The following is a 17,132-nucleotide window of genomic DNA, read 5'->3' as shown; positions in this document are numbered from 1 at the left end:
TTCTCTGTTTGATCTTTTCAGGCCCTCAATCAATTGAATGATGACTACCCATATTGGGAAGGGAAATTTACTTTATTGAGCCCACTGATAGAAATGCTCATCTCCTTACAGAAGCATCCAGAAATAACCCTTCGTTTGGACACCCTACAGTTAGATACGTTGACCCACCATGTTTAACACAAGTTTTACAAATCTTATGGGGTTGTTTGATAATTGTTGGCAATACTGTCTGAAAGTGGCTAGAGGAGAATCTGGAGTATAGTAAGAGATTAATAAAGAGTGATTAGCTATCACTATCGACATATATTAATTGAGTTTGATAATTGGTTGGGGGTTCAATCTCAAAAATATAAAATATTTTCTAGGTATATTTGCAGACCTGTCAGAGTATTTATATTATAATAATAATATTAATTTAAGTCTGTCATCGAACCAGCCCCATGTAAAATCTGAAGCTGAAATTGATTGCAGGCAGCTTTTTAGAAAACTCAAATATATTCCTAGTGACCCATATTTCCCATAGCTTGTTCAGTCAGTCTTGCTCACCTTCTTCTTGCTTGCTCCCTGTGAGCTTTACTTTATTATTTTTTCACAAGCCAATTCTATATGGATTTATTTTAATGATATATTCTGGATCTTAGCACTGTAGCACTGTCGTCCCGTTGTTCATCGATTTGCTCGAGTGGGCACCAGTAATGTCTCCATTGTGAGACTTGTTACTGTTTTTGGCATACTGAATATGCCACAGGTAGCTTGTCAGGCTCTGCTGTGCAAGCAGGATACTCCTGGTAGCTTGTTGGGTTCTTCCAGAGGGACAGAGGAATCCAACCTGGGTTGGCCGAGTGCAAGACAAACGCCTTATCCGTTGTACTATCCAAACGCCCTATTCTGGATCTTAAATAATAAAACTTAAAATGCAGGCATAAATAAAGATCTCTTATTTTTGTTACAGTTTCTCTTAGTTTTCTTTTTTCTAATTGAATTACTGTGAGATAAACAGTTACAAAGTTGTACAGATTTGGTTTCAGTTATATATTATTCCAACACCCGCCCCTTCAGTCCACAACACCAAATGTCCCCAGTTTTTCTCTTGCCCCCACCCCAGGCTGCTTCTATGGCAGGCATCTCTCTCTCTCTCTCTCTCTCTCTCTCTCTCTCTCTCTTTCTGTTTATCTCTCTGAAAGGGAAGACATTACAGTTTGCAACTTTCTCTTTCTTTCTTTCTCTTTCCAAAAGGAAAGACATTATGGCTTGCAATACAGGTACTGAAAGGTTTTCATGTTTATTCCTTTACCTACTTCCAACACAGTTCTTGTCCAGAGTGATCATTTCCAGCTATCACTGTCAAAGCAGACTTCTCTATCCTAACTGACCTCCACCCTTCACACTCCACCACTTGTAGCAAACTTCCAGCTGCGGGACGGTTTTCCTGGTCCTTATTTCTACTGTCCTTGGGTATTAGTCTCTAATTATGTTTTTCTTATATTCCACAAATGAGTGCAATCATTCTAGGTCTGTCTTTCTCCTTCTGACTCATTCTACTCAGCATGATACTCTACATATCCATTCACTTATAAGCAAATTTAATGACTTCATTTTCTTCCCCCTGGTGACTGCATAGTATTCCATTGTGTAGATGTACCATGGTTTCTTTATCGAATCATTTGTTCTCAGCCATTTTGGTTGCTTCTGGATTTGGGCTATTGTGAATAATGCTGCAATGAAGTTAGAAGTAGAGATGGCTTTTCTGTAGTATGTTTTTGGACCCCTGGGGTATATTCTCAGAAGTGGTATTTCTGGGTCATATGGAAGCTCAATTTCTAGTTTTTTTAGGAAATGCCCATATTGTTTTCCAAAAGGTCTGGACCACTTGTAGTTCCCACCAGCAATGAAGGAGAGTCCCTTTCCCACGAGCTTTACTTTAATTGCAACAATTGCCCTGGGAAGTGAACAGGGGGCCTCTCTTTCTTAGTTCTCTTTGTTCTTTTTCAGTTTATGGCCTTTTTCTAGTCTGTTAAACGTGTTACTCATTCCGAGAGAAGTTTTTTCTATTTATTCCTTATGCAGCTAGTCTGGCAGTATGTTCAAGGATACAGGGTTATATCATGATAGCAACTACTTTGAGAAGAAAGGGCAGATGTGGTCTATTTAGCTGCTTTTGTTTTATTTATTTTATTTTATTTTTTGCTTTTTTGGTCACACCTGGCTCTGCACTCAGGAATTACCCCTGGCAGTGCTCAGGGGACCATATGGGATGCTGGGAATCGAACCTGGGTTGGCCACGTGCAAGGCAAACACTCTACCCGCTGTGCTATTGCTCCAGTCCCTGCTTTTATTTTTTTAAAAAAGAAACCGTATCTCTCTTTTGGTATTTTGCATAAGGTGGGTAGTTTGGGTTTTATCCATATTGATAAGTGCTAAAGGATTTATTCATGCAGGCAACCAGGAAATGACTTTTTGTGACTGAAATAGGAAGAAACTTGCTAATGTGTTATTGAGCACAGAATGAATTTCTGTTTTGTCCTGTGATTGGTCTCTGTCCAAGGAAGCACATAAATGCAGCTCCAGAGTACTGGTGAACAGTGGCATTAATATGCAGTGAGAAACCCTGATATGTTGGTCTTGGAATAATGGTGTGAAGAAGGATATAGAATAAATAATTAGAATGTAATCTAATATTAGCAGTTATGGACTGGCTTCCTGTGAGGTGGATTTAGGGCTGCTTCGATTCTTAATACCATCAACATACAATTGAAATATACACACACATCAGACGCCGGGTCACAGCTGGTATGCTGCTGGGTGTTTTCAAGAAAGGAAATAAAGGATTTACAGGGGGCAGAAATAAATAAGCCATATTTCCCTTTGTCTGTGTTGTGCCAGACAGGGAGACTGTATATTTGTAAAATAATCTACTGCATTGTATTTTTCTTAATGTTGTAATGGGCACAGAGGAAATGCTATCCATTCCCTTTCAAATTTTATGCCATTACCTTCAAAACTTAGGGTGAAAAGTCTTCACCCCTCAAAGATTTAGTAAATACCCCATTAACTCCAGGGGTGATCAAGATAGATTATCACCTGCTGTTCTTAAGGCTAACAGATTCAATTTAGGGTTATCCTACCTACAATCTAAAGTTTGATGCAGAAAGTAGAGGCATAAATGTTTAAATTTCAGAGGAAGTTTCATTTAACATCCAACGTGACATTTAGGACTGAAGGAAATAGATGGAATTGCTAATGCAGACGTCAAGCCAGGAGTAAGGCAACTGGAGTCCTTCTTAGAGGTTTGCTTTATTTGCACATGAGGCTCTCCGAAAGCTTGAGAATAAAGGCTGGGTCGTGACTAGCATCCAGTGTGACTGATTTATATGTAAAAGGAGCAATAAAAACTATGGTAATCATAAGGTGGTGCAGTAAGGATAAAAATAAAAGTTATCTCTCAGACATCTTGTCTCAGGAACTATAATCAGTTCTGCAGTGGTTTTCTATTTTGGCTATTGTATTGATTGTACCAGTCTGATGTATTTCTGGAAAACTTGTTGATTCATTACTCAAGCAGGTTCCTGCTAGCCTTGATTAATTTGTTCTTTTCCAACCACATTCCATTGTTGCTGTTTACAGCACTTTTAGAAAGACTGCATGGTGGGTGGTGCATGATCAAAACTTCAAATCATCAATCTTCTGCTTTCAGAAGGCAGAAGATACCCGCCGATGATCTTTTTAACCCCCAGACTTTAGATGTGATAAGCCTGAGGATAGCTTTTACTGGCATCACCAGGAGCTGTTTTTGACACCCTCCGGGAGTTGAGGGTGGGGTAAAAGTATGACAGACACACCAGAGTGGAGCTTTTGTTTCAGCTGCTGCTTTTTTCAGGTGCCTTAAAACACTGACTTCCATTTATGGATCTGCCATCTTTGAGACCTATTATGCCCAAATTTTCCCAACTGAGCCAATGTGAAGCTAGAATGGCTCTGTCTTTTTCTTGACAAGAAATTATTTTGGGGTCGTAGCACAAACAGAAATGATTACTGATACAGTATATGTTGTTTTACTGGCAAGTCAACCCACATGCCTCCATGCTGTCCTCCTCTCCTTTGAGCAAGGGTAGTGTTTTTGGTGAAGTGGAGATGGGGTTCTTTTGTGTGGGGTGAACTGGGTGTCTTCTGAGGAGGAAGGGGCTCTGTCTGGTCTTGTGGGAAAAGGAGAGTCTATGGAGAATCCAGGATGGGTGAGGAATGTTAAAATGGAGAGGTGAGAACCGGTGGCAGCCCTACCCTCGTTAGGTCACCTCTGGAGAGAATGAATAGTCCAGTATTAGGAGACAAGGCCAAACCTTGTCCAAAGCATACAATCTATGCCAAGATCTCTTGCCCAGGCACAGTTGTGCCACTGCCTTACCGTTTACTATCTACAGGACACTCATTCTTTGGTGAGGCATCACTACCAGGGCACTGGGTTTTGTTAAGACAGTTCACGGGAAGGTGATGCAGCTGGCTTGTTTCTGGGACTGCCTCTGCTGTGGCAGATGATGCATCTTTGGAGATCTTGTCGGATCTCTCTGTTTAGCTCCAGCTCTATATTTGTGTCCTGTCAAGTGAAGCGGAGAAGGAGTCATTTATAAAGTCATTCACTTTCTCTACTAGAAGAGGTAGAGGCATTTAAAACTAATGTGTATTTATAACGAGATATTTGTTTAATATCGGATGCTTCTGAACCTATGAATGACTCCCTTAGAAGAGAATTCAGGAAGATTGGTAAGTGCTATTCAAGTCTCAAGTCGAAGAATCTAGTCTGATTTACTACACTTAGTTCTCTCAGAGAAATGTCTTGAAATGTTTTCTATGCATAAAAGTGACATAAACTTATGCAGTTCACACAATGTTACTATGGCTCATACATTTGCAAGTGAAATTCTAGGATGTAGTTCTCACTGCATTAAATGGCTTTTGTCCAAGAACTTCATAGCCCCTGAAGCTTATACTCACAGCACTCTGATGAGCAGGTAGCACAGAGGAATGTTCTTGTTTGGTGATGAAATGAAACCAGAGAAAGTAGTTCTTAGGACAAGGCAACCTGGATCTCTGCCCATTTCTTATTAATCACAGACTTCCGGAAAGATAACTTCCCTAACAGGGCTTCTTTGCTCCCAAGTAGCAAATATTAGCACTGGAAACATGGATTGCTGAAGGTGTGCATGTTATTCACGTGGGGATTAATTGAGAGGAGATTGTAGGTTTCTGAACAAAAAGTTGGCTTCCTAATTGAAGAGACTAATTACATTTGGTATAAAGGGGAAAGGAGTGCAAGAAAATTTATTTTTGGCACTAAAATGGTACCAGCAATGAGTCAGAGTAGTTGGTCATTTCTCACACAGCAGACAACAGACTAAACAGTCTTAAATCAGGCAATTATTTTAGTAATGATAGTTTTAGGGTTTTTTTTTTGAGTGATTTGAAAATACATAATGAGACAAAACGATTTCCCCAGAGTTCCATTCACTTATAAGAGTGTTGGTGAATGTAGTGACCTCTGGGAAGGCGCAGAGCAGATAGAGAGGTCCTGATGAGCTGCTATGAATGACTTGAAGGCTGGACAAGCTTCCTCAGAGGAGAAACTTCACAGCTACCATCTGGCTCCTTTCTGATAGGTCACCCTGCTTTTAGTCATGTGACTTTTCCCAACCAAGCCTCCTTCGATCTTGGATAAGCCCTATTGATTCAGGAGATACATTCAGATGTGATTGTTATTTGCTGTAACAAGCAAAAAGACTGGCCTTTACTGAGCAATAACTGCGTTCTTTTAAACTTGTCTCAGCATAGCTCATGACCAGCAAAATAAACATGATAATGACGAAAAATGGCCAATTTTCTACTTTGCTGTGTGGAAGGCGGACAAAATTAACACTGACAAAATTGCTGTTGAGTAAGAGATCATGAACTCTTGGGAGCTTTTTCTTTTTCTCCATGTGAAGTAGTATCCTGAATGGTAGCTTGATTTTATTGTGAAAAGTGAGTTCTGAACATGGTGGAGAGGCATGGGGGAGCAAAATAAGGAAGGCACCTAAGATTCTTAACCTTTTCTACTGCTACAAAGATGTTATTGGTAGCTTTAGATTCAATACAAAAGCTCATTGAGTATTTGTGGAGTAATCAACTGCTTTAATTTTATACATGATGATATGTGTGGATATGTGTTCTTAAAAAAATTAATTAACCAATACCCTGAGCTCTTGCATAACGCTCAACCATACCAGAATTAGAACATAGTTGATAGTTCACATCAATCCAGCTACTATTTCTATTATATATTTCCTTTATCTTTTTGGGGAGATGAGGGTTTTGTGTCTTATGGTAATATATTATTTAGTTGTGTTCATTTTTAACTTTGTATAAAAAGTGCTACATATTATAAACTGTTATTGAACATAGCTTTAGTTAATTTTTCTATTGTATAATATTTCATTATGATGATACATTGTCATTTACTTACTCATCCTACTTTTGATAGTATTGGGTTATTTTAAATTATTTTAGTATTGCACTGCTCCGCGCTATGAGCATTTCCCTTGATATATGTGTGTCTCTTGAGTATTGATTCAGGGTGAATATCTGAGCTGCAGAATATCAAAAATGTTTAACTCTAAAAGTTAATGCTAGTTAATCTTCTAGCAGTTTTATATTTTACTTAAGATCAGTTTTAAGACTGGATATTCCAGACTCAATACTGATCTTAAGTTTAGAGACTGTCTGTACACATACCTTGCCTTGCATGCAACTGTTGACCCAAATTTAATCTCCAATATGCTATATGGTCCTCCAACCTCCATGAGAGGAGATTCTAGAACACAGAGTGAGGAGTAAGTCTTGAGAAACACTGGGTGTCCTCTCCACCACCCCCCACCAAAAATAAATAAATAAATAAATAAATAAATAAATAAATCGGTGCAGTTTAATTCTTTCTGTTGCATGTAACAGATCTCTCCCTTCTGAGATCTCATGAGAATACTGAAGAGTCTTGAGAGTAAGAGCTCAGTGGGTTATGGTGGTAAGCAAATAAGGCAATATGGGAATTTGGCAATGCTTTCAAAGAGACCTTTTCAGACAGATGTTTTCAGAGTTTAAATGAGTCAGAGAGCTGTTTACCTTTGGACCAAAGCCAGTGTCTTCTGGAGCTGGTGAGGACTGATTTGTATGAAGAGGGATCAGTAGAGCATCTGTCTCAGAAGTTCTGAAAAAAAAAGGAGGGTCAGCACTATCGTATGAGTAGGTCAGTCACTATACTTAACCACTCTTAACATGTACCAAACTTCCTATTCTGAACTCATAGAACACTCATAAATTTGTCACCTGCTCTGTGTAAACTTTAGAGACATTCAATGATACAGTTTTCACAGTCTGCTAAGGACAAAATAGCATGGGGGTAAATATTATGGAGCTTTGTTTCCACTTTTGCTTGTGGAATGGTTAAGTGAGATAGTGAGGGAACACAAAAATCTATCACAACATCCATTTTTCCCAGTGGGGCTACTCTTGCCTCCTTTGATAGTTTCTTTCCATCTTCTGGGATTCCCTATGGGACACATCAATATTTATGGCATGTTCTCTGTATTTTCAAATTTCTGTGTGCCAATGGCCAGTGTATTTATGTATAACCAAAGTAACTAGCATTCTTACTTCCCTGTATGTTTTCTTCCCACAGTTCTCTTTCAATCGCTCCTTGAAATTTGAAATAAAGGCATGTCTCTGTATATATCAGTTGAAACTTAGAGCAGTGGAGTTAGTACAAAGTATGAATTAATAAGAGAAATGAGGTTGCTGATTTGGACCCTTCCTAGTTATCCCTGAGGTCTAAATAGATCTTCTATTGGTTTTGAAGGATTATACTTAGAAACAGCTCTGCTTGGAGGAAAGGAACTAGAGTGTGACTACTGATTTTTTCCAGCTGCTAGATTTAAGGCTCTCTGCATGTTCTGTTCTGGGAACTTCCTTGAGCCAAGCCAAAGAACTGTCTTTAGATTCCTTCTCCCTCTTTAACTCGTTCCCCCCACTTTCTTGCCTTCTTTCTTTCCCAGTCCTTTCTTACTTTATGCTTTGATTTCTTCTGACAGTTCATAGAGAACCCAGAAGAAAGCAATAGCTGAGACAGTCATCAACTTGGAGAGTACTCTGTTCACACTTAATGGGGTCTTGTTCCACAATATATGCAAATCTCTTCCAGAACACATAAAACAGAATAATGATCTTAAAAGCAGTAATAAATGATAGAGCTTCTACCTATATTTAATCAGCATTTATGGTTGGGTGGTGATGATATTAAAGGCTGTATATTTGTCAGATGAAATAATTTTCTTCATGCTTAACATCTATAATATCATTCCCAATGTAGCCAGCTTTGTGTAATGCTCCTTTCATTATTGCTGCACCATATTCAATCACAATTTTCCTAGACCTGCTAGAATTTTAAATGGAAAAAAAATATTAGTTCCCATTTTACAGATGAGGAAACCAAAGCTTAGCAAACAAATGCCTAGTAACAAAGTTATGTATCTGAAAAAGTGGATAACTACTTTATTTTTTTTTCTTTTTTTGGGTCACACCCGGTGATGTACAGGGGTAACTCCTGGCTCATGCACTCAGGAATTACTCCTGGCGGTGCTCAGGGGACCATAGGGAATGCTGGAATTTGAACCCGGGTTGGCCGCGTGCAAGGCAAACGCCCTACCTGCTATGCTCTCACTCCAGCCCCTACTTTATTAATCTTAATTCAAAGCTTTACTTGGCAAAGATCCCTCTGAGTATCTTGATGTTATAAGTCAAAGGGGCCTAGTACTAACTGGATGCTTCATGTTTACCTTTGAGCTACCAAAGGTTGGCACATGAATAACAGTTCTTGCCTCTGGCAATCAGAACCCACCTGGATCCCCAAACTGTTACTCAAGCCACAAACGATCTGCTTCAGTGTGTATTTTTTAAATTAGAATCAGGAATACTTGGTCTCACTCCATAAAACAAAGCCATTAAATTATGAGTGTAGCTTTTACTTCTAAACAATTCTACAGACCTAATGCCTCTTGCACATTGAAACACATGCTATATTTTGAGATGGGACTTTGGCTGTTTTAAGCTGGCTATATGAAAGATGCATTGTAATATTTTCATGAAAACCCTTAGGAAACATCAACTAGTGGAATCAGGTATTTATTCCAAGTTCAGTGTATGACCCACTCTTATTTTAATTTCATTTGTACTTAAAGCCAAGTGCCGTGAATCAAGAATTATTTCTGACAAGGTCCAAGCTAAGTTATAGGCAATAGTAGAAGACATAGTTCCAGACAAAAGGCAGATGTGAAGGTGCTGCTCATAGCAAATCTGGCATATAGGAGCAGGTAGCAGACTCTTTCCTTACCTGGTTCCATATTACCCCAATACTTCCACCAGGAAAGAGTGGAAAGGAGAAAGAAATGTCCTTCATGGTCACACCACTCTGTTTTTTGTGAGGAAAAGACGTTGTGTACTATGAAGTGGTCTCCTGCCCATGGGACTCATTCCAGTTTCTCTATTAACCTTGTTGGTGTTTCCTTAATCAACAAAAGTAAATGTAAAGACATACAAAACTGTTGAGACAAAGATAGAAGAAAAGGCAGACAGTCTTTTCACCAGATGTGCTTAGTGGCAAGAAAGAAGTGAAGAACAGAATTTTAATTGCAAATTAAAAAATAATGATAGTGTCATTTTTTTTCCCAAAGAAGTTGTTACTCTGTTCCCAACACTTAAAGAAAAAAAATTACTTTCTTTACTTTAGCTTTACAGAAGTAATGCCTAATTTTGCAAATATCTTTTCTGCTAAAAGATTATTTGTACACTGGCAGTTGGGAACTAAATATAGATTTCCCTTGGAGTGTTAGAATGTCTATTAACACAGTAAAACTCCTCCAAACACAAACTCATCCTTAATATGTAATTTATTCTGTAAAAAATGAGTTTCCAATTTGAACTATAAATCAATTCTCCACCAATTAATCAGTATTTCTGGGCTTTTATTTTGCTCCAATAAAAGATCAGAGAACAATTCAAAGTGAAAAATACCATGTTCTTATGTGAAATGTAATATGGACTCAATGAAGACGTTCAGGTGGGAGGTATGGTTTCATCTGGTATTTGAAGAACAGTTGGAATTGAATTTGGTTAAGAGAAAAGGAAGAGCATTTCAGGTAAAATGAAAATATGTAGGAAAATGGGGGAAACTCTAAAGACATTGAAAGTTTTGTATTGTGGAGTAGAAGATCATACTTTGGGACTTAGCATAATCAGAGACTGGTTGCATACATTGACAAATTTGAAGTTTAAAGAACAGAAGAATATAGGCAGGTGGGGTGTGCATTGGGGGTAATGGGAAGGAACCTGGGAACACTGGTACTAGGAAATGTACACTGGTTGAGGGATGGGTTTTGGAATACTATATGACTGACATCCAATCATGAACAGCTTTGTAAGGTCTAACTCACAGTGATTGTGAATGTTATTGTGAATAACATTATAAAAATAAAATACAAATTTAAAAAATTCTCTCTCTTACATTGAAAGACAAGGAAATCTTGAATTGTCTGGAAAGAAAAAGAAGTGATTAAAAGGATCAGAGGCCAAAGAAAACAAAAATTAAGAAATGAAGTAGAATTACCTAGAGAAAGAGAAGCCTAGGGAACAAAATCTAAGCAATATACATATTCAACAAATATTAATTAAACACTTTATTCTGTTCTTTTGTTTGTTTTTGATTCCACCGTTCTTCCTGCACTAACATATGCCTCAGAGACCTGGGCCCTATGCAAACAGGATGAGAACTGTCTTCTGGTATTCCAAAGAGGAATCGAAAGAGTCATGCTAGGAGTATCTCGTTTCACTCAAGTGAGAGAAAGAATCTGGAGTTCCGACTTCTGTCGATGGTCAAAAATCAGGGACACTGTCTTGTTTGCCAAGGCATCAAAAATCAGATGGGTCGGACACGTAGTGGAATTCAGAGATGACCGCTGGACCAGAGCTGTTACCAATTGGATTCCATGGGACGTCAAAAGACTTCGTGGCCACCCACCAACGAGATGGTCAGATTTCTTCATCAAAAGCCTGAACGAACTATTTGAGGCTCTTCCTGTTCTTGGAGCGAGCAGATATCATTGGGCTACACTCGCACATGACAGGGACAAATGGAGACGTTACTGGCGCCCGCTTGAGCAAATCAAAGACCAACAGGCTGACAAGTGATACAAGTGATACAATATTCCAACCAATCCAACCACCATTACACCTTCCAGCCATTATTATTTCAAATTTTCCCAAAAAGGGAGAATTTTAATTGTCCTTAATTAGATTTATTTTTTTCTCTAAATTTTGCTACTGATGCTGTAATGCATTTTCATATTTCTTATCCTCCCTCCTTCCTCTTGTGCATCTCATGTTTCCCCTCAGTGGATCCAAGTCCTGGGATAGAATTCATGTTGACATCTTCGCAATTTCTAATCAAACTGCTTAGCACACAGAGTCCTTCCTGAAGCCCAGAGTTCTCAAACTTCTTTCCACATAAAAGAACTTAGTTGAATAAATCTCAGGTCAGAAATTGGAGGAATAAATATCTTAATGTTTTAATTCTGGCCATAATATGGTGCTGGAGAATGTGTAAAAATTCCAGGAAGTGGAGCTGGTGAGATAGTAGAGTGCATATGACATTTGCCTTCCATGCTGCTGCTAGGTTTTAATCCATAGCATCCCATTTGGTCTCCCAGGTTCAGGAATGATAGCTGAGAGCAAAGCCAGGAGTAAAAACCAAAACCAAAACCAAAAATAATTCCAGGAAGATCTTCCCTAGGTATAACCCTACTCTGCTTTCATTTCTGCCCCTTTCTTTCTTGTTCATTATCACATTCTCCAATATTTTCCATTGCTTCTAGCTCCTCTCAGTCAGGTATCCAGAGAGAAATTTTAAAGATGCTTTCATAGGGTCATCTTGAAGATATTCTGTATTTGTTTTCAAATACCAGTATCTAATTTATGATTATTTCCTCACTTGAAAAATAAGTTAATCTATTTCCCCCAAACTATTGGTTGTTGACTCTAAGTACATAGAGACCACTGATAGGCATGATAATCATAAATTTTAGTTACGTAGATTGTGTATTTTAATTGGACTCTGCTCTATAGTGTATGGCACTACTCTTAAGTATGTGAACTGAGATCCCGTTATCAGAGACCTCTGGGAGATTGTAGGTTGAGCTCATACACATTCAAAGTACAGTGGCTTCTAATATGTTTATGGTGGCTACAAACAAAATATTGGAAATAAGAATGGTTGAATGTGTGGATGTTCTTTGTTTCCATCCAAACAATCTCCTTGAATCTCCTAACTGAATCTGAGTTCCTACTCTTACAATCCTGTCTTTCTTCCACAAGACAGACTTCAATTAGTAAACCACAATTGAGCAACTGGAGAAATAGTACAGTTGGAAGGTACTTGCTTTATATGCACTGACTATAGCTTGATACCTGGCACCATATATGGTTCCAGGTCCGAGTCCCATCGAGAGTGATCCCTAAACATGTAGCCAAGAGTAAGCCCAGAGCACAGCTGAGTATGGCTTCCAAACCATGAAATAAGTAAAAGTAGATAAAATAAACAAAGCATAAAATAAAAGTCGTATTATTCATACAGTCCCAATCGTCAATGGATTGAAGATCCTTTGAGCTCAAAGACTTGTAAAATAGGCTCAGGGGAGTTTGTAGAGGGGCCACTAAAGTTCTTGTCTGTACCTATTGTTCTCTACTTGGAATGCTCTGAAAAAAATGTGAATTCATGTGTGTAAGTCTTGGAAATTCTGGTCTGATAGGCCTGTGCAGAGCCTGCAACATCTGTCTTATAAAATCTCTGAATGATTCTGATGCCTGGAGGAAATGTGTTAGCCACGAATACTTTGCCAATAGCAGGAAATCTTTGGGTTGACTGCTTTAAAGAGGAGCCTAAGCTTGCAGCAGTAGCCAGCCATGGCAGGACTCACAATGATGGTTTGTGTGAAACAGAGCTCCGTGTAAATATTGGAGCAATCTTCAGGCTCTGTGTAGAAGGGTTTCTGGTTTGGCTTGGTTTGGGCTGCTCACTTGGGGAAAGCTTCCTGTTGCTATTAAGGAAAAGGAGAGATCTTCCCACCTTCAACAGAGAAGAGGCCAGGCAGTCTGGTGAGCAACGCGGCCGGAGAAATGCTCCGGACCCGAATCCGGGCCAACAACACCAGGGATCCAGACGGAGGAGGTACAGCTGGCACCCCTTCTCCGGACGGAACCCTGGCGACACTGAACAGCAACTAACACGGCTCCGGGTTGCGGGACTGGAACACATCCGAGCCGCGCGGCCGCATTAGCGACCTTTTCTAAAAACTGAAAACATACAATCTTTTAATGACAAACCAATTATCAAATGCTTCCTTAGTAGGGCTGTCTTCCTTGGGGGGAAACTCCAACAACAATAGTGAGTTTTGTTTTGCAATATGGAATGTAATCAAGGTAGAGAGAAAATGAAGTGAAATTCATCAGTTATACAGTTGGGGGGGGCTGTGGCGGGGGGTATACTGGGGATTTTGGTGGTGGAATATGGGCACTGGTGAAGGGATGGTGTTTGAATATTGTATAACTGAGACATAAACCTGAAAACTTTGTAACTTTCCACATGGTGATATAATAAAAATTAAAAAAAAAAAAAAGAAAAAAGAAAAAGGAGAGATCTCCTACCACTTCCCAGGTCTCCTTTGAGAGTAAAATTGAATGCTATATTTGGATGTTGTCTTTTAGAGAGTCACTGAGGTGAGGAGGAGCTAGTGTACAGCTCCAGGCCCTGAAATAAGTTTCAGGGTATAAATATATATGTGCCTACAAATCAACATACTTGGGGCCCTATGAAAGGTCCTCCCTGGTTCATGTCTACCTAGTGACTTTGGTGTCTATTGCAGGCTTGGTTACTTCATCAGAACCTTCTTTAAACTGTGTGACACTCCAATATATTTCACCAGAATAGAAATTCTTAGTGAGGAAGGGAGTTTTAAAATGAAATAACTCCATAATCTCTCTGAGGATGACCTTTTTCATGGTCTTTCCTCACTTCCTCCACAACATCTATGTAAGAAAAATGGACAGAAAAAAAATACACCTCAACTCAGCTCTCTTTCAGGACTGTTTTAATATGGCGAGTTTGTTTAGATTGGGTGTAGGAGGAGCAAAACAATGATTTGGAGCAGATGTACTATTTTTATGTAATGTGAGCTTGAGGTACCAAAGGGAAACTTGGAATCTGGTCCTAAAAGTGCGAGGTGGTGGGTCTGTTTTCCTGAAAACCACCTTCCTTTCTCTGAGACTCTTTCCCCATCCCATATCTCAGGAGAAAAGGCAATTGTAAACAGCAGGCAAGGTAGAATTGCTGCAGGGCAAGTTAAATCAGCCCTGGGGCAGCTCTGCCTTCTGTCCCAGCTAAGGGCTGGTGGTGTCTTGAGATGACTAACACAGTGGCCCCTGCAATGTCCCACTTTTGCTCCTTTCCTTCCTGCGTCTGTCTGAAGAATGAGTAAGTGTCCTATTTGTGTTCTTTTACAAACACATTCCACCGAGGGCCCTTAGAGACTTTCCATGCAGACACTAGAGGACTGAGGCATGCTTGTCATTGGATCCCTGCACGTTTGATGGACCTTAAACTTAGTGGGTGCTTCAAAATATTCATTACATCACTGTAATATGACCTCTACATTTCTGTTCGAGTCAAATGAAGGCTGATGATTTTTGCATGTCAGAACTAAAATACTCCCCCCTCCTCCCCCCCCCTCACTTAATACCTTCATGCCCTGCCCACTCTCCTCAGAAACCAAGTTAGACCCTTGGGAACAAAATCATTTTCATATGGCCTTGATGAAAGATTGTAGCCTGCCACTGTGGAGACAAGTGGATACATACATAACTTCTAATCTTACCTACATTTCCTGAGAGTTACTATTTGCCCACCCTTGAGGCTTATAAAATATTGAAATATACCAAAGCAAGGTGCCACCACAGTAAGCAGCATGAGACCCAGGTGCACTATGTAGTCAAGTTTCTTAGACAAACACACATAGTTCTTTGTAAAATGAGAATAAAATTAAAATTTTATTTGTGGTAAGGAGATAAAAGTGTTTTACAATAAGATGTATATGGATGCAGGATGTGACTGGCTTGGTGTAGACAAGGGCTGGGCTGTCTCACCTCCTGACTGTGTGACCTTGAGCAAGTGACTTAATCTTGTAGTGCCTTATGTTCTGCTAAGAACAAACCTGATTTATAATCGTGCCAACCAGGTGGATTGTTGTGAGAACTAAAGGTAATGAAACAGAGAGTGTCGTTGAGACCAGTGCTTGGTAAACAGTAAGATTCAGTAAATGCTAGCATTGAATTGAGAACAGGTGCTGGTTGGATGCTAGTTTTCAATAGTCTATCCAATTGAACTTTGTCTATATCATAGAATTTTGAGTACTAGACTATTTGAATTTAGTGTTCAAGAGTCAAAAATCATTGGAGTTTGTCTATCTCAGAGAATTTTTCTATATCATAGAATTTTGTCGGGCTGGAGCGATAGCACAGCGGTTGGGCATTCGACTTTCACGCGGCTGACCCGAGTTCGATTACTCCACCCTTCTCAGAGAGCCCGGCAACCTACCGAGAGTATCCAGCCCGCGCGGCAGAGCCTGGCAAGCTATTGGATATTGGATATGCCAAAAACAGTAACAATATCTCTCAATGAGAGACATTACTGGTGCCCGCTCGAACAAATCTATGAGCAATGGGATGACAGTGTGACAGTGAGAGAATTTTGTCAATGATGTCACTTATCCTCTTCCCAGGCAATCACAGGAAGCATACTACTAACATGCTTACTTCAACAATTAGAATCTGCTTAAAGTATACAATGGATAAAAGTAATGAAGCATCTCATAACCTTTTCTCTTTTAGAAGAAGAAATAGTTTTTCTTTTCTCTTCTTGATTTTTGGTAAGACACCGTGATTTACAAAGTTGTTCATAATAGAGTTGTTTCAAGCATACAATGTTCCAACAATCCCACCATCAGCATCTGCTTCCCTCCATCAATATCCCTAGGTTGCCCCCACCCGCCCCCCGCAGCCTGCCCCTTTCGCACCCATAAAACAAACTTGGAATGCCTTTTGGTTTCAAGATTAAGAATTGCCTAAGCTGTCGCCTAGTCTTAAGTCATCTTCCTTCCAATACCAATTATAATCTAGCTGAATAGAGTGTTCTTAGTGAGGTGCTCATCTTGTTGAGTTTTTGTACTATATCCCTCCATTCTCTTCTTCCTCATAAAGTCTCATTTGTTAGATCTGCTCTATGTTTTCTGGACTTTCCTTTGTACGTAAGATTTTTTATTTTATTTATTTATTTATTTTTGCTTTTTGGGTCACACCCAGCCATGCACAGGGATTACTCCTGGCTCTGCACTTAGGAATTACTCCTGGTGGTGCTCAGGGAACCATATGGGATGTTGGGAATCAAACCCAGGTCGGCTGCATGCAAGGCTAATACTCTACCTACTGTGGTATTACTTCAGCCCTGAGTATTTTTATCTTGATACTTTCAATATTGTCTTTGTCTTTGGATTTTTTCATTTTCAGAAAAATATGTCTTGGAGTTTTTCTAGTTGGGACTTTTTTTTTTTAACTTGGGCCCTGTGGGCCTCTTAGATCTTGGTATCTATATTCCTCAACTCTGGGAAATTGTTATTGATTTCTTTAACTATTATTTCTTCATTACAATTACTTTCCTATTTTTCAGGGACTTCAGTGATTCTCATTCCTCTAAACTTCATTCCATAGTTTACTGGTATGCAGTTCATTTCTTTTCAGACTATTTTCCAACTTTGGTTGTTTCCTAGTTATTTTCTCATCTCGAAGCTCCTTGCTCCTTTACTAATCTGCTGCTATTCTGTTATTCAGAGATTCTGTTAAGTTTTTAAATATCACCTACCATGCTTTTCATTTCTGTCATTTCTGATTCTAGTGGTTTTTGCCTTTCCACTCTTTTCTTTCTTGTGTTTTGGTGCCATCATTTTTTTTTGAGT

The sequence above is a fragment of the Sorex araneus genome, chromosome 3 (assembly GCF_027595985.1).
Source record: "Sorex araneus isolate mSorAra2 chromosome 3, mSorAra2.pri, whole genome shotgun sequence".
Lineage (NCBI taxonomy): Eukaryota > Metazoa > Chordata > Mammalia > Eulipotyphla > Soricidae > Sorex > Sorex araneus.
The sequence above is the reverse complement of the archived record's forward strand: the minus strand, read 5'-3'. Positions refer to the sequence as shown.